This window comes from Pelobates fuscus, chromosome 13 (genome assembly GCF_036172605.1).
Source record: "Pelobates fuscus isolate aPelFus1 chromosome 13, aPelFus1.pri, whole genome shotgun sequence".
NCBI classification, from domain to species: domain Eukaryota; kingdom Metazoa; phylum Chordata; class Amphibia; order Anura; family Pelobatidae; genus Pelobates; species Pelobates fuscus.
This window is the reverse complement of record NC_086329.1, coordinates 76027935-76046700: the sequence shown is the minus strand read 5'-3', so window position 1 is coordinate 76046700 and position 18766 is coordinate 76027935.

Here is an 18766-nt window from a genome sequence, read left to right as displayed (position 1 = left end):
GTCGTTTAGTCTTCATACAGACCTCACATGCTTCGACGAAATCCCTAATATCTTTACGTAAGGTGGGCCACCAGAAATCTTTGGCTATTAAGGAACATGTCTTACGAATGCCAGGATGCCCAGCCACCTTACTATTGTGAAAGCATTGTAGCAGTTCTAGTTGGAGTTCAGCAGGAACAAAATGCCGTGACTCAGGACTCTGTCTAGGAGCCAGATGTTGTAGCTTCATAATCTTGGCAAGCAACGGAGAATGAATCCTGAGGCTAGTGTTGGCGATAATATTGCACTTGGGAACTATAGAAGAGAAAACCGTCTCAGATATAGTAGAAGGTTCATGTTGGCGAGACAAAGCATCGGCCTTAGAGTTCTTAGAACCAGGTCTATAAGTGAGCACGTAATTGAAATGGGTGAGGAACAAGGACCAACGAGCTTGTCTGGCGGATAAGCGCTTGGCCTCCCCAATATAAGACAAGTTCTTATGATCCGTCAGAATAGTAACAGGATGCAAGGTACCCTCCAATAAATGTCTCCACTCCTTTAAGGCCATGATAACAGCTAGTAGTTCCCTGTCACCAATATCATATCTGCTTTCAGTCCAAGACAGTTTCTTGGAAAAAAAACCACATGGATGTAATGGTTTATCCACGCCTAACCTTTGAGACAAGATGGCACCTATACCTGTCTCTGAGGCGTCAACCTCGAGTAGGAAAGGTAAAGTTGTATGAGGGTGAACTAAAATTGGTGCAGAAGCAAAAAGTTCCTTAAGTGTCTTGAAGGCAACGAGAGCTTCAGTAGACCAAGTCTTAGTGTCAGCCCCCTGTCTGGTCATATTGGTAATAGGAGCAATAATGGAAGAGTATCCTTTAATGAAGCGCCTATAATAATTGGAGAATCCAATAAACCTCTGAATGGCCTTGAGACCCCTAGGTAATGGCCAATCTAAAATAGACTGGAGTTTATCCGGATCCATTTTAAAGCCTTCCCCAGAAATCACGTAACCAAGAAAGTTTATCTGAGATTGATCAAAACTACATTTCTCCAATTTGCAGTACAACCCATGTTGTAGGAGTTTGCGCAATACCCTTCTGACTTGTCTGTGGTGGGTCTCAATTTCTCTAGAGTGTATTAGTATATCATCTAAATATACAATAACACAATCCTGTTGAAATTCCCTAAGAACTTCATTGATCAGATCCTGAAATACTGCCGGTGCATTACAGAGCCCAAAAGGCATTACCGTGTACTCGTAGTGCCCATATCGAGTATTGAACGCTGTTTTCCACTCGTCTCCCTGCTGAATTCTCACCAAGTTATACGCCCCTCTGAGATCTAACTTGGTGAAAATCTTGGAACCCTTTAAACGATCAAAGAGCTCAGTAATCAAGAAAATTGGGTATGCATTTCTGATAGTTATTTTATTCAAACCTCGGTAATCAATGCAAGGCCTTAACGTGCCATCCTTTTTATTCACAAAAAAAAAAACGGCCCCGGCAGGCGAGGATGATCTCCAAATGAATCCCTTGTCTAGATTCTCACGGATATACTCCTCTAAGACTAAGTTCTCCTTAGTGGATAAAGGATATACATTGCCCCTCGGAGGCAGGGCCGGATTAACATAGGGGCTGATGGAGCTGCAGCTCCAGGCCCAGACCCATGGAATAGGCCCATTGATTTAAAAAAAAAAAAAAAAAGATTATTTTTATTTTTACATTTTTTTTTTTCACACTCACACACACACACTACTCTTAGGGATTCCACCTTTCTTTTATTTTATTGGAACAGCCAGTATTTGAGGCTGCCTGGCTGGTGCCAATATTGCAGTGATACTGGCAATACAAATGCTGGTATTTTTCTCAGTATAAACAAGAGATTACTATGCAATACCAGCACTGGCCAGTAGGGGTCACTGTATGTGGAGACCGGCAGGGATAGGAAGTTCCAGCATATCCCTCCGTGCCTATCTTAACTCACTGATCTGCAGGGGTGCAGCTACAGAGAGTCCAGACAGCAGCTCCCACCCTGCAGAGACAGCCTACAGCTCAGCGAAGTAAGGAATGGGGGGAAAGGCTGCAAGGAGACATACACTGAGGCACTAAGGGACACTGGGAGACATTATGGCAGACACTGAGACACTAAAGGACATTGGGAGACATTATGACACAGACACATGGGGACACAGTGTCCCTAGTCTCCCAGTGACCCCTAGTCTCCCAATGACCCCTAGTCTCCCAGTGACCCCTAGTCTCCCAGTGTATAGTATCCATCTATACAGCAGAATCAAACTAAGTAGTTTTTTGGTGATTTTACAGCATTTTCTCTTATGTCACTCCTTGTGATGTCATCCATACATATTTAATTATGCAAATTAGTAAGTCCGGTATGTTTTTCCAAGAGAGGTGGCAACCCTAACTACTTTTCACATACTCTTACTTAAGTATGGAAACTGTATGTATGGAAATAAAACTTGTGTGGACTGGCTGACAATGAATATAGTTGAATGGACACTATAGTCACCAGAACAACTGCAGCTTATTGAATTTTTTCTGGTGAGTAGAATCATTACCTTCAGGCTTTTTGCTGTAAACACTGTCTTTTCAGAGAAAATGCAGTGTTTACATTACAGCCTAGTGATAACTTCACTGGCCACTCCTCAGATGGCTGTTAGAGATCCTTCCTGGGTCATGGCTGCCTAAAATGCATCCAAACATTCAGTGTCTCCTCCCTCTGCATGCAGACACTGAACTTTCCTCATAGAGATTCATTAATTCAATTCATCTCTCTAAGGATATGCTGATTGACCAGGGCTGTGTTTGAATCATGCTGGCTCTGACATGACTCTTTGTCAGTCTCAACCAATCCTATGGGGAAGCACTGTGATTGGATCAGGCCACCACTTCTAATGATGTCAGCAGACTGCTTTTTTCTGAGGCAAACAGCATGCGGAGTTACAGCATGTTCCCTTTCTTCTACACTCACTACATACACCTTTTCTCTGTCCCAGACTATATACCAGGAGCTTCTGCCTGCTAGTAAGAAGGTAAGGAGACAAGTGGACCAGCGAGTGCTAGGAGACAGTCCTTAGAAAGCGTTGAGCGAGCGCATCATTAGATGCATTTATGCCAAGCTCAGGGTGCTATGCCCTTAGTTGGCCAGCTGCATGATTGGCAGGCAGCCTGACATGCATTCATGCCAGGCTGGCCTTCTAATTCTTTGGGCAGACATGTCCTCTTTTTGGGCATGTTCTCCCCTTTTGGCAGGTTACGTGATTCTCACCAGTGGCACACCCTTTTAGCCTGCCCATTGACTTCCTGCTTGACTGGACACTGTTGTTAGGGGATATGGATTTACTTGAAAGATGAAAACATAAATTAGTGAGAGATTAGCATAGAGTATGTGTTTTCTTATAGCTGCTTTTTTTCCTTTCTCTCCAGCACCATCTCCATCAGATACATGACGCTTGGGAGTGTTTTACTGGTTTTGGTCGATATGATTCTGTAATTAGGCCCATCATAATTGTCAGCACCAGGCCCACTGGGCTCTTAATCTGGCCCTGTTCGGAGGCATAGTGCCAGGTAGGAGATTAATCTTGCAATCAAAGGACCTGTGTGGAGGTAAAGTATCAGCATTCTTCTTGTCAAAGACTGCCTTTAAATCTATGTACCGAGACGGTATTTGTAAGTCTGTAGACTGGGTGGAGTTAACCGGTGTATTACCTACGCAAAGTGGTGAGACTTTCTGTAAACACCTGTCCTGGCAACCCTGACCCCATGAAGTTATCTCCCCTAGCTCCCAATCAATAATAGGGTTATGTTTCTTTAACCATGGATACCCCAGAACTATAGGAACAGAAGGGGAAGAGATAAGCATAATGGATATACCCTCCTCGTGTAAGATACCAACAGTCAAACTAACAGGTATAGTCTCCTGAGAAATCACAGGTTCAGATAATGGTCTACCATCTATGGCTTCAACGGCCAAGGGAGTATCTCTTAGCTGAGATGGGATAGAGTGTTTAGAAACAAAAACTTGGTCGATAAAGCTCTCAGCAGCTCCGGAGTCTATCAATGCCATAGTCTTTATTACTCCCTTCTCCCATGCTAAAGAAACCGGTAGTAGAAGCCTGTGATCTTTATAATTGTGTATAGAGGACAAAATAGAAACACCCAAGGCCTGTCCTCTAGAGAAACTTAGGTGCGAGCGTTTCCCGGACGATAAGGACAATTTAGGCGAAGGTGCCCTCTTACTCCACAATACATACACAATCCCTCCTTTCTTCTGTACTGTCTCTCCTCTTCTGAGAGGCGGGTATTGCCTATTTGCATAGGTTCAGAAAAAACTGGGATAGTGGTTTGAGGACTTTGAAATAAAGGAGCTAGTTTAAAGGAAGGTCTACGAATATTATCACGAGTGTTCTGTCTCTCTCTTAAACGTTCGTCAATACGAGAAAAAAAAAGAAATTAAATCCTCCAAATTTTCAGGGAGCTCTCTAGTAGCCACCTCGTCTAGAATTACATCAGATAATCCGTTTACAAATACGTCTATATAGGCCTGTTCATTCCACTTAACCTCTGCCGCCAAAGACCTGAACTCTAGTGCATAATCCACAAGGGTTTGGTTATCTTGTCTAAGGCGCAATAGTAATCTAGCTGCATTGACCTTTCTACCTGGAGGGTCAAAAGTTCTTCTAAAAGCAGCGACAAAGGCATTATAATTATAGACTAACGGATTCTCATTCTCCCACAGATGATTAGCCCATCTCAGAGCCTTATCAATGAGGAGTGTGATAATGAACCCAACCTTTGCCCTATCTGTAGGGTAAGAGCGAGGTTGTAGTTCAAAATGAATACCAATTTGGTTTAAGAAACCACGGCACTTCTCCGGAGAACCACCATAACGTACAGGAGGTGTAATACGGGAAGAAGCACCTACAGTGGCTACTTCTAGACCTGAACTTACAGGAGAGATGGACGTAGCTCGCATCTCCTCCGGTGGATTACTAGATCGAGATAATAAAGCTTGCAGCGCTAGAGCCATCTGGTCCATTCTGTGATCCATGGCATCAAATCTAGAATCGGAAGAACCAACCTGAGTGTTTGTACCTGCAGGATCCATTGGCCCTGTCGTAATGTCAGGATCGGGACAGGGATCCAACACGCAGAGTACAAACAGGTACAGGGTACGTATACCGGACCTTAGAATGGCCGGACTAACGTAAGTAGTAGTAAAGAATGGTCTAGAGACAAGCCGAGGTCGAGGGAACGAGAGAGCAGGTAAACGAGAGACAAGCCGAGTCAAAGGGTAATAGAGGTAAACGAGGTAGAACAGACAAGCCGGGTCAAAACCAAAGAAACTAACAGAATACAAGAGCACTGAGTGACTAGACAAGCTAGAACCACGACAGGGCAATGAACAAACTTAGAAAGCCCTCTTTTATACCCTGATTCTAAACAGGTAATCACGCCCCCGACGAATCCTCATTCGTGCCTGGAGCTTGATTGACAGATCGAGTTGGATTGTCGTCATGACATCGGCTACTGAACGCCGCGTCATAAAAGGAAGTGGATCCCTCGCGGCCGGCGTGTAAACGACCGAGGGAACCGCGAGGAACGAGTGATTCAACCCTTTTGCGAGGAAGAACGTCCAAGTGTCTCACCTCCACAGAGGTAGAGACAGCAGGTACCCTGACACTGTGGACCCCTGAACAGCAAAAGCCATTTGAAGATGTGAAGAAGGCTTTGAGTGCCCCAGCATTAGGTCTACCTGATCATACACGTCCATTCTACTTATATGTACACGAGCAAAGAAGAATGGCTGTGGGAGTATTGACACAGTACTTGGGATCATGGCAACGACCGGTTGCATATATGTCAAAACAACTGGATGCAGTGGCCAGTGGTCTTCCACCTTGTCTAAGAGCCGTAGCTGCCGCCGCCCTGCTGGTAACCAAAGCCAATAAACTCACTCTGGGTCAAGAACTCTATGTGCGAGTCCCGCACGCAGTACAAACGTTGCTAGACTATAAAGGCAATCATTGGTTTAGTAACAGCCGCATGACTAAGTATCAAGCTATGTTGTGTGAAAACCCAAGAGTGCATTTAGAGACTGTCAATACCTTAAATCCAGCTACCCTTTTGCCGCAACCTACTGAGAGTCAACATGATTTCCTGGAGGTGATGGATGAAATGTTCTCAAGTAGACCAGACCTTCGTGACTTTCCCATCTAGAACCCTGATGTCCAGTACTATACGGACGGCAGTAGTTATGTGAAAGAAGGGATTCGCTATGCAGGATATGCAGTGACTACCATAGACAAGGTGATAGAAGCTCTGCCATTGTCAAAAGGAACATCGGCACAGAAGGCAGAATTAATTGCACTCACACGAGCGTTACAATTGGCTGAAGGTTTAAGAGTGCACATCTACACGGACTCCAAGTATGCGTTTTTAACCACTCATGCCCACGGAGCTTTGTATAAAGAAAGAGGATTATTGAATTCAGAGGGTAAAGAAATCAAGTACGCACCTGAAATATTGCAACTACTGGAAGCCGTATGGGAACCGAAATAAGTTAGTATTATACATTGTCGGGCGCATCTGAAAGGTGATGGTGATGTATCCAAAGGAAATCGGATGGCAGATAATGCAGCTAAGCGTGCCGCTGAATCAGGAAGACAGGAGTATGTGGAACATATAGCTGCTCTTATACCGACTCCACTGTCTCAATGGACTCCAGTTTATACAGCTCAAGAAGAAGAGTGGTTAAAGACTGAAACTTGGAAATACCTGGAGAACAAATGGTATCAGTTAGAAGATGGAAGAATAGTTATTCCAGCATCACTAGCTGTAGAAATTGTCCAGAACTATCACAACGGGACACATTCTGGAAGAGATAGTATGGAAGAATCTCTCAGAAAACATTTCTACATACCAAGATTGTCCAACTTGACTAGAAAATAACCACACCTACAGCATTGTGATTGGCTATCACTTAGAGGAATTTCCCCTTTAAAAAGTTAAGACAAGGGAAGAGAGGGAGATTCAAAGATTGAAGAGAGAGGCATTACAACACTCTGGGGACATTCAAGATTGAGGAGAGAGATCCAGGCAGAATCGGGCGATCAGAGTAGCCAAGAAACTCTTACACCCCATGCAGAGAAAGAGATCCTTGACACTTAGCTACCTGAGAATATCTGATGAGAAAATATCTACTTAACTGGTAAATATACTAGCTTCAATTTATTAATTAAAATGAATTAATATTTTCTAATAGCATAATATATGACTGGATAAATCACAATTAGATTTCAGTATTTAGAAATCTTATTAATAAGAAATACATTATAACACTTTTTACTCTGCAGGTAAAAACGATAACATTGTATTTATGTGACATATCACAAATTAGTATATTGTGACATTTATCCAGCTGTACGGATTTGCTCTAAAATAAGATAAAATATCTGTTAGACAAATTAATTAAAATATCAGCTCATAGAACATAGTAAGATTTCTCATTGGATGGATCAAGGAAGTGAAATGACTAATGACTATGATTGGTTTAAACGTTATTTTATTTAAAAATCACATTGGAGTAGATCTCAAATCCCTAGAAGAGGTCTAGCCAGCAAAGAAAGGGTTACTCTGCCAGCTAAGTTTTTATTGCTCTACGCTCTGTCTCCCTGTGAACTTTCACATTCTTTCTCTGTGAAGAAAGGGTCATAAATGTCTTGACGGCCTAATGTGTAGATTCTAAACTACGTCTTACGTCTTATATTGCCACATTGTATTGCATATTGTTATACTGAAATTCCATTGATTATTATCATGCATGTTACTCATCATTATTATTTAAGTTGTTAAAAATAAACTATATTTTTATACAATTGTGATTTATTATATGATATACATTTCATTTATAACGATAACGTTCTTTTGGATCTGAGAATTAAAATAGTGGGCAATTCTCATCTGTTTACAAATTATTATCCCATAAATATCCCCACACAGCTTAAGTGGAATGTTCTTTTGCCCATAGCTCTGTTACGTATTCGTAGTACACCTACCAGAAGGATGGGTCTCTCACCTTTTGAAATCATGTATGGGTGTCCACCTCCCGTACTTGGTAACTTAAGGGGGGATTTGAGTCAGTTGGGAGAAGGAATTACCCGGCAGCAGGTTGTAGAGTTGGGTAAAACTATGGAGGAGGTACAGAAATGGGTACAAGATAGATTACCTGTGAATATTTATCCCCCTGTTCATAGTTATCATCCAGGAGATCAAGTATGGATTAAAGAGTGGAACAGTATACCGTTAGGGCCTAAGTGGAGGGGTCCTTATGTTGTTCTTTTGTCTACCCCTACAGCAATAAAGGTGGCTGAAGTGACTCCGTGGATTCATCACTCCAGGGTTAAACCAGCAGCAGTAGATTCTTGGCAAGCTACACCAGATCCAGAGAATCCCTGCAAGATCCGGTTAAAGCGCACGACTCAGTCGGAGTGACGAGGAGATATCGGGATTACAAGTGTGTTTAAAGAGATCAGCAAGTGAGTGTTTTTGATGGCCATACTAAAGCCTGACCACTTACCCACGTGTCATAGCCAGGGTGTCTCGAAGGGACCTCTGTGAAGGGAAGAGCAGAACTCCATTTCTTGCAGCCCTTACCTCCTGGAAGCTGAGGTGCCATCGCACGGACGAAGACTGAGGATGAAGACGTCGAAAGAAGTGCTCTTAATAATGTGTATTTTTATGTTTTTTATTATTCAGGAAGGTAGAGGTACCGACACACCTAGCTGTGAGGTTTGCATTAAGACTACTATAACAGGTAATCATATTTCCCAGACCCTTATTTGGCATTCACAATATGAGTGTAAAGGATATGTATCCAGGTGTAGATACTTAGGTATAGTGTATAGTGTATGCCATTTAGGAGTAGGAGACCCTAAGTGCTTCAATCCAGAGTATCAACCCCGTACAATTTGGTTGACCCTCCGGAATGGAGACCCACAGGGGACCCTAATAAACAAAACAGTATTAGAAACCGTACATTCTTCGGGCGTTCTGCTATTTGATGCATGTAAGGCGATATCAAGTGGTAGAAAACCGTGGAATGTATGTGGGGATCTTAAATGGGAGAGAACGTATGGGTCTAACGATAAGTATATTTGTCCCAGTAGTAAAAACAAGTATGTAAGTCCAAAATGCCCAGATAAGGATTATAATTATTGCCCATATTGGTCTTGTGTGGGGTGGGCAACTTGGGGACAGACAGTAGATAAGGATATGATTGTTACTCAGGGAGAACCAGTGCAGGAAGAAGAATGTTGAGGGATTCATGTCATTAGTCGCAAAGTCTGGTCTGGTTCATGGCAACCTGAGGTATATGCAAACTAAGGTTAAGTGATGCCTCCGTAATTGTGAAAATATCAGAGGCATCAAAGGGGGGAATGTGGTGGAATCTCGGTAAAAATAAATTTAGTAGGCCAAGATTACCACGTGGCATTTGTACGTGCATATACTGGTGTATCGGTCGGTTGGTTGCACGTGGCAAAGATACGATCAGTAGTGTACGGAGCATGTGCAAGAATACCGGATGTAGTATTCCCCTCCTCCATTGTGCTGAGCAAGCCATGCGGTCAAACCGGAAGTTAGTTCTTGTTCGATTGATTGGGTAAGAGTATGTGTGGGTGGAGCTTATTATGGGAGGAGTTACATGCCTATATAAGGAGCCTACACTATTGTCCGGGGCTCAGATCTTGTTGTATTTTGGTGACATTAGTCCCTCTGAGTCCCGATCGGTGAATCGAATAAAGAATCTCTTCCTTCCTGAAGAAACCTGTGTCCATCTCTCTGTGCTTGGCTTCCGTCAGTTTCTCCGGTATCACTGGTTCCTCGTCTGATCTGCTACGTCTTATTTAACCTCAAAATAACGTGAAATAATAAGATATTATTGTTTAAAAAGTTACTAAATGAGCAAAGCCTTGTTAGATCCTTGTTAAAGCCTTGTTAGTAAAGCCTTGTAATCCACAGTTAGTGTTCTAAATTCTTCATTTTACACCTACTTGTGTTAAACATTCCTCACATTTTTAGATCATTTAACATCTGCATTAATCGTCCTGATGAGTCAGCCCTTTTTCAAAATGTTATCATCTCCAAAATGAAATATCTTTCTCTGAATAACACTACTGATTATCACTGATAAGAATATTAAATAGAACAGGACTCGGGACTGACCGTGAGGTACTGTGTATATAGCTTTCCTGTTCTGTGAGTGACCCCTTCCTTAATTATGAAACTCCCTCCCTATGTCTGTTTAATACCATCCTCGTATCCTCTTACGTACAGACTCATCCAGATATAGAGCGTCAATCAGCTCCTTACTAACCCTAGATATGCTGCATGTGCTGGTCAATCTCTCCCTGTTATTCTGATAGGAGAAACCTTCAGTGAATAAAATGTTGTATCTTTCATTACGCTTTAGCTATGCTAGGACTTTGTTTCATTTGAAAATATCTCCATCTACGGTCCTTCTTCTGGTGTCAGATGTACAAGTCTCCAGATCCCAGCATTACCCATAACCCCGTTTTTGTCCACAGCTGCGATATTGGCCATCTAGAAACCAGACGTCAGTTGAATGGACCTTGGATGGGTCGTATCCAGAACCAGCAACACATGTAATTTTTAGTTTGTTGTAATCACTGAAACCATGTTATTTTGTGTATGTGTTCTATTCACTGGATTCAACCCCTCTATCTGGTGGCAAAAAAACTGTACAGAAAGGATCTCTTACCCAGTCTATTCCTCGGTAATCTTCTGTGTAAATATGTTATTCACTCCTTACCTAATCATCTCTCTCTCTGATTTTTTTCATCAGTCAATGAATTGTAAAGCTATTGTAATCCTATTGAAATTGTCCTTTTTAAAATTACATGTTTTTATATACCCCATGTGCATTTACTTTTTTGAGTTTATTTCAACAGACACTATATTGTGATCACTTACTTGAATGTTTGTCAAAAAGTTCAGTTGTTTGTTAAAACCAGATTCAGACAAGCCTCCTTTATTGTTGGTCCTTCTACCAGTTGTGGCTTTAAGGTGTCACTTAACAGGTTCAAAAACCTGATTCCCCTTGCTGAACCACTAGTCCCTCTATACCTATGTAAGTCCGGGTAATTAAAATCTCCATTAATTAATGTGTTACCCAGATGTGCAGCTGTTTTCCCTCATCAGTATTAATCTACAGTCTGCTTATGTTTTCCATTTGCAGTTTTTGTCACCCAGAATACGTCACCTCGCTTTGATATCAAGAGAGACTTAGTTGACTTTGTATTTTACGAACAAGTTGGACAGAATATGCCATCACTTCACAAATCACGCCATTCATTGACTCCCCATGCAGTAAACAACATCATGATTTAGAATCTAAATTTACAAAAAAAAAAAAAGGAATAGATACAGATGTGAATTCTGAATGTTAATTCTGCCGTTTTGAATCTAAAATGTTTTCACATTTATTCACGAAAATCCAGTTTGTAGTGAACAGAAAATTGAATTGCAAAATTAAGGCTAAAATAGTTGAGCTGTGACTATAGCTTAGTTAGAGAGCTTTTAATTAACAGCCGGTTTAGGCTTTTACTTTACTGCAATCTACAATAGACCCCCGCGCCTTTAAATGATTACACTTTGCCCCTTCTGCAGTAGTAAGCTATAATAATCTAATATTTACTGATCATACCCTGCCATAGATAGGCTTCCGTTGTAAGTAGAAAATGAAAAACAGCTGAAATGAATGGAATGGCGGTTGCGCTATTCCGTGCTGGCCGCAAAACATGTTACCATTGATTGATAAAATAAATATACTTAGAAAACAAAGGATTTGCTCAGAAAAATTACAACTGTAAGAGACTGGGCACACACTAACGGGGCACTCTGAGCAACATAATCACTACAACGTACTGTAATAGATTGCCTAGAGCAGGGGAAGGCAACCTTTGGCACTCCAGATGTTTTAAACTACATCTCCCATAATGCTCTCACAGCTACAATGCTGGCAAAGTATCAAGGGAGACACAACATCTGGGGTTCAGAAGGTTGACTATCCCTGGCCTAGAGTGTCACAGTCTCGAGGTGTAATATTGAATGTTTAGGGGAAAAATGGGAATGGACTGATATTTAACCAAGCCTCTTACCTCAGCCACATTGAATTAACACTGCGTTATCCGTGTTGGACATGGACGATTCTGATCCCTCCACTCTCCACCCCCTTCCTTGGTCCAGGGAAAAGCCTGGGTTTCTATCATCCCATTCCTAAATAGTTTATTAATAAAGTGTTTGTTGAAACGCAGTTAGCACTTTTTTAATTACTGTGGACTGCACGCTGCTAAGAGCCCCCAAAACACTTGTTTCAGAAAGTGGATTACAGCAACTGCTAGACAGAAATCCTAAACTGTGCACTTTACATTTATTTTATTTTTCAAATGTAAATTACAGGCAGTGTTTAACATATATAGGCTAAACGTTTCACGTAGACTAACTCTATTAACTGGTGGATGACGCCTTGGTACTTTAGGCTTCATAACCGCCTCAATCCGTTATAGTGCTAATATTACTTTGTGCTTCCTTTTAGCAAATCCCAAAATACATGCAAGCGTCTTTAAGGAAACCTGCAAACCGTGAATACAAATGGCAGGATGTGTGCTCCAGAGGTTTTGTCAGGTCCTTCGAAATGCAAAAAATAAATTAGTCGCCACACTAGAATGGTGCTAGCCAGGAATTTTTAACTCCACAATGTTTCGACCCACAAAGGGATCTTCTTTATCAAGCAAAGTCCACATGTTGGTGGATTATAAGTTACTGGTTAACACTATTTAGGTGGCGCAATGCTATTCTATTTCTTCCAAAATACATGCATGTGGTGTAAAAACCTTCACTCCCCCTATCCCACCCACCTAATGCGTAGTTAATGAAATATTTGCTATTCATTCGTTTGAGTCACTCTCGGAAAGGTGGGTTAATGCCAATAACTGAGTATTTCTGGGTTTTCATGGATGTCAGGCAAGTGGCCACCCTGTGTACTTTGGGACAATAATTTTAAAAAATATTTGTTTTAAATCACTACATCTATCCACAATACTTAAGTATTTGCTCGTTATATTCAGCCATTACCTGCACTATCTTGTGGTTTGTACGATTTTGATAAAGTTGCAGCAGTCGTCATGGAAACAAGTGGAGCTGGCAGGCACGTTATATTAGTGACACTGCTCCTTTTTCATATTGTATTCTTTGTTTCCATCATTCTTACCTGCTGACTGGAAGGGGTAGTGTCTGGTAAGAGTTAAAGGGGCACTATAGTAACCAAAACAACTTTAGCTTAATTAAGCAGTTTTGGTGTATAGATCATGCCCCTCCTGTCTCACTGCTCAATGCTCTGCCATTTCGGGGTTAAATCACTTTGTTTATGCAGTCATTGGCACACCTCCCTGCATGTAACTTACACAGCCCCTCTAAACACTTCCTGTAAAGAGTATCTAATGTTTACATTTCCTTTATTTCAAATTGTTCTTAATTAAGAATGTCTTATCTCCTGCTCTGTTAATAGTATGCTACACACTGCAGGAGCCTCCAGTATGTGATTAAAGTTTACATTTACAGAGCAGGAGTTAAAAACATTTAAAGTAAGTAACATCTGAATGAAAACAAAACCATTTTGTTTTCATGCAGTCTGTGTCACTCACAGCCAGGGGAACTGGGGCTAGGGCGGCATAAACAGAGACAAAAGTGATTAAACTTCAGAGACATGATCTATACACAAAAAAACCTGCTTCATTACGCTAAAGTTGTGTAATATCTGGCTGTGTGTTTATTTAGTTGAATACGTCTTTTATATATAGATATTTCTTCTTGGGTCTAGCTCGCCACATTAATATATGACTATATTAATGAAAAGTACTAATACGCAATCTGATGTTCTTTATAAAAAATAAGTATTTATTCTACTTCAACAGCAAACAATAATATACTTAACAGATGGTATTTCTTAACGAAGTTACAGAGAGTCGTCTTTGTATCAGCAACTCAGGACATCAGAGAGGAGAGCAAAACGGATCGTAGAAGGAAGAGAGCGTGGTCCTTTGTCCTTGGCTCAATATAGCCAAAATTACGTCATTAACGTTTAGTTTAGACTCTGGCCATATAAGGAAATTCCCTATATAAAGACCACTCCAAATCTCTTATACAGCAAATTCCAGAGGCCTCATGGTACAAAATAGCAAACACCATCTGTTCTGTTTAACCCATTAGACAGCCACACCTTAATATGTATTTGAATAGGAACATATAGAATATGCAATATTCTACAAGTTGTTTAGGTCCCTTTAATTGGTGGCACAGCCAGGAAACAGTTACCAACTGGGCAGAACAGCCTGAATGAAATTAATAACTGATCATGGGATACCGTTTGTAAGTGGGAGGGGTTGAGCAGCCAGGAAAGAGTTAATGATTATCCGTGGCGGCTTGGAAAGGGTTAATGCAATGCTTTCCCATGTGTTATTGATTTCTGATTGGAAGTGGGTGGAGACCAGATCTATAAAGGAAATGCACCCCAGGGTGGGTGGGTATGCGGTGTTGAGGAGGGGGACGTTTTACTTGGTTTCCATCATTTTTTTTTTAGCTGTAGTGTTTCGGACAGGATCTCCCCGAGTGTGTCTGTGTGTTTCAGGTAAGAAACTTTCCTATATTTTAGTAGATACATGGGTCTGACAAGAGTGTTTGATTAACTCTTTCTGTGCCAAAGGGGAAATAAAGATACTAAGTTATTAACTGTTTGTGTGCCAAAAGGGTGACATTTTAACCATTTGCATGCCAGAGAGAGGCAGACAATATTAACCGTATGTGTGCCAGAAAGAAAACAGTAGCTTAACCGTTTGCATGCCATAGATAAATAACTAATTTTGGAGCCAGATAATTGCATTAACCATTTGTGTGCCAGAGGGGAAGACACTACGTTATTGACAGTTTGTGTGCCATAGAGCTAAAATAGTAACTGTTTGTGTACCAGAGCATAGTCTTACATGTAAGTATAACTTTAACTGTGTGCTGGAGGATTTTAAATATTAATTTTTTCCCCACTTTGGATTTCGGACAACTAACATTATAGTAACACTGCTTCCATCTTAGTCGTAGGGCGGAGTGCCTAGGGCTGCATAAACAAAGTAAATTAACTCCTAAATGGCAGATAATTGAGCAATGTGACTGCAGGGGCATGATCTATACACCAAAACTGCTGCATTAAAGGAGCACTATAGGGACAGGGACACAGACATGTATTCCTGACCCTATAGTATTAAAACCTCCATTTAGGTGCCTTGTCCCTTAGGTGTTTAAACTCCCCTTATTTTCAGCGCTGCACGGGTTTCCGTCCTTGATGACATAAGATTTTACTATTTTTAGCCAATCCAATGCTTTTACAGAGAAAAACATTGGATTGGCTGAAATCAGCAATGAGGCGGGACCAAATGTTGACTATCAGCACCTCCTCATAGAGATACAATGAATCAATGCTGAAAATTTTGCGTCTCCGTGGAGATGCTGAACTGCCCCAGGAAGTACCTCCAGTGGCCATCTGAGGAGTGGCAACTGGATGTATCCCTAGGGCAGCAATGTAAACACTGCCTTTTCTCTGAAAAGTCAATGTTTGCATGAAAATGCCTGAAGGGAATGATTATACTCACCAGAACAAATTCAATAAACTGTAGATGTTCTGGTGACTATAGTGTCCCTTTAACACACTTGATAAGTGAATCTAGCACTCTGAGTTAGTCATGTACATGTTTTTTGTCTTCCCTTTAACTTTTCATACCTGATATTTTATTCATGTTAGTCTAAATGTTTTCCAACAGTCCTAGTAAGAGCAAGCCATCTTCCTCTGGGCTGTGAATGGATCGTGCTTTATACAGCACCTATCAAAAACATAGCATTTCTCTTTTTAACCACAGAAAACAAACCCGGTTTCTTTAGCGAGAGTAATTGTGATTCCATCCATAATTTAGAGACTCTGCAAAGTTCTGCTGTTAAAGGACCATTATAGTGCCAGGAAAAAATACTCTTTTTTTCCTGACACTATAGTGCTCTGAGGGTTCCCCCACCCTCAGGGTCCCCCTCGCGCCGGGCTCTCGGGGGAGGAAGGGGTTAAACTTACCTCTTTCTCCAGCGCCGGGCGAGGAGCTCTCCTCCTGAATGCGCATGCGCGGCAAAAGCTGCGTGCGCATTCAGCCAGTCTCATAGGAAAGCATTCACAATGCTTTCCTATGGACGCTGGCGTCTTCTCACTGTGATTTTCACAGTGAGAAGCGCCTCTAGCGGCTGTCAATGAGACAGCCACTAGAGGCTGGATTAACCCATTTGTAAACATAGCAGTTTCTCTGAAACTGCCATGTTTATAGAAAAAAGGGTTAAACCTGGCACCCAGACCACTTACTTAAGCTGAAGTGGTCTGGGTGCCTATAGTGGTCCTTTAAGTCTGTGTTCTGTACAAACTGTCACGGTCTGAGGACAGGTCATGAGAAATATATCCTTGGCTTTGCAAGGAAGTGGAGCCTGGCTCAAAGATGATTTTAGATCACCATCTAATAAAATGTCCCTTTATATCACTTCATAACATAATCTAGCATTAAAGTTTCTTCATGTTTAATGCATCTCCCTTTGTTTCTCTCGATCCAGCTGATGGCAAGGTAAGGTATTCGCGGGGTATGCAGAGAACATTTGCCTGCCCCTTCGTAGGTGTAGCTAAATTTGATTGAGTAAAGGGGCAACTTTCGGAATCTTACAATAGGTTTATTTTTTTTTTGTTTTGTTTTTTTAAAGATAAGTTGAATGTAACAGAACAGTCCAAGCACTATAACCACTGTGATATGAGAAGTGCCCTCCTAAAGTAAGTAGTAAAAGGGTTTGAAAATAGTTTTGCAACATACCTGGGGTCAGTCAATCACCTCCTTTTCTGCAGCTATAAGATGGCTGCCTGAGGCCAACGAAAGAACCATGCGGTAGTTTCTGGCTCCTAATGGAGAGAAAGTGACTAGTGTTTGGAGAACCCCTGGTATGGTTATATATTTTATATATATATTTTTTATTATTTTTAAAGTCCCACTACTTACATTTGGTGTTTTGGAGGGAAAGGTATGTAGCTGTGAATTATACAGTTTATCACCCCCTACTTTGATGAGAGAATTGCCTGGAATTAAGACATTGGGGATTATATAGGTCTAATGTATGGTGCTCATTTTCTGGTAGTAGAGGCTAAGCTGACAGGTGACGTTGGGACAACTTTTGTGTAAAACCGTTTAACCTCTTAATGTAAGATGACACCTAGGACGTCCAGGCACCATACAAACTGCATTGAATTAAATTATTATGGTGCCTGGGGTGTTACTTTTAAGTTCTTTATAGTGGGTGGTTGGTGTGGGGGCAGTTTATTGACAGTTACATGTAAGAATTCCTCACGTTTTCCCCTCTCCTGTTATACGATCACTTCTGAATAGTAACAGCCCTTTTCTGGGATAATCATCAGGACACGTGAATAAAGTCTTAGGGAAGCTACAAAGCGAATGGACTATTTCAATAAGGACACATTGTTTTCCTTGATTCTGAGTTATTTAGGAGAAATGGTGCCTCCATGATGATATCGTAGCTATATAAAGTGTCAGTTCTGGGGATCACTTTACAGACTAAGCGAAATGCCAACATTATATTTGTATGTATTTGTAGGAACTGGATCATTGTGCAGCAAAACTGGGTATTATCACATCTAGCTTCCTACCACTCACACTAAAATACAAAGAAATGTAAACAATTCCAGGTAACCCATATATGACAATGATTGTATAACACTTACTGGACAACGTTAACTAATCCTGCCCTGATTTGACATGCCACCATTTTTATCTCTCTCCATGTAAACCCCATTCAGATCCATTACACATGGAGCATGAATATTGAGTTTTTCTCTACAAGTAAATACAATGTATAGATATCTTCCGTATAACCTTGATTTTGCCCATTGTACAGCACTATAATAATAATTTCAGCCGGCAGTGCTCCTTTAAGAACTATAGGGATTTACTCAACATTCCAAGAGAACCTAAATTGTTCCTTTCCTATAAATGGTTTTATGGATTGTGTATGCTCAAACGGACCCTAATCACCCACCCAACAGGAGTCAGCAGGATGGTGATTTTTATAGATTTTATTGTTTTTATAGATTAACTGCAGAATATGAAAATCACAGCCAAAGCAGTTCTTTAAAAAGGTCTGTCATTTATTCTCTCTGAAAAGTGTCTGTGCATTGCATAGGTGCGAATTCTGCCTTCATAGAAGACATGACAAAGGAACCTCTTCAAAGTATTTACAATTCAGTCAACATGTATACATGAATAGAAAGACCGTATACATATATAGACAGAGATATATACGATTAAGATATATTTACAAACACCCATTCTTTTTCACACTCTGTATTCCCACATTGGCTGGAGGCAGCCACTGATCTGCAAGGACGGGCTCATCTCTGGGGGTCTGTATCTAGGGCAGGGATTAAGATCACAAAGATGGTGCCTACCTAGAACCACTGCCTTTATAAATCGACTGAATCTGTTTACGCTGCAGATGGAAGTACTATAAAAATACACCACATGGGCAGCTTGAGGTGGGGATGGAAGTACTATACAAATACTTGTAATGTTATTGAGAATCACTGCTTTTCTGGTTAGAAATATGAC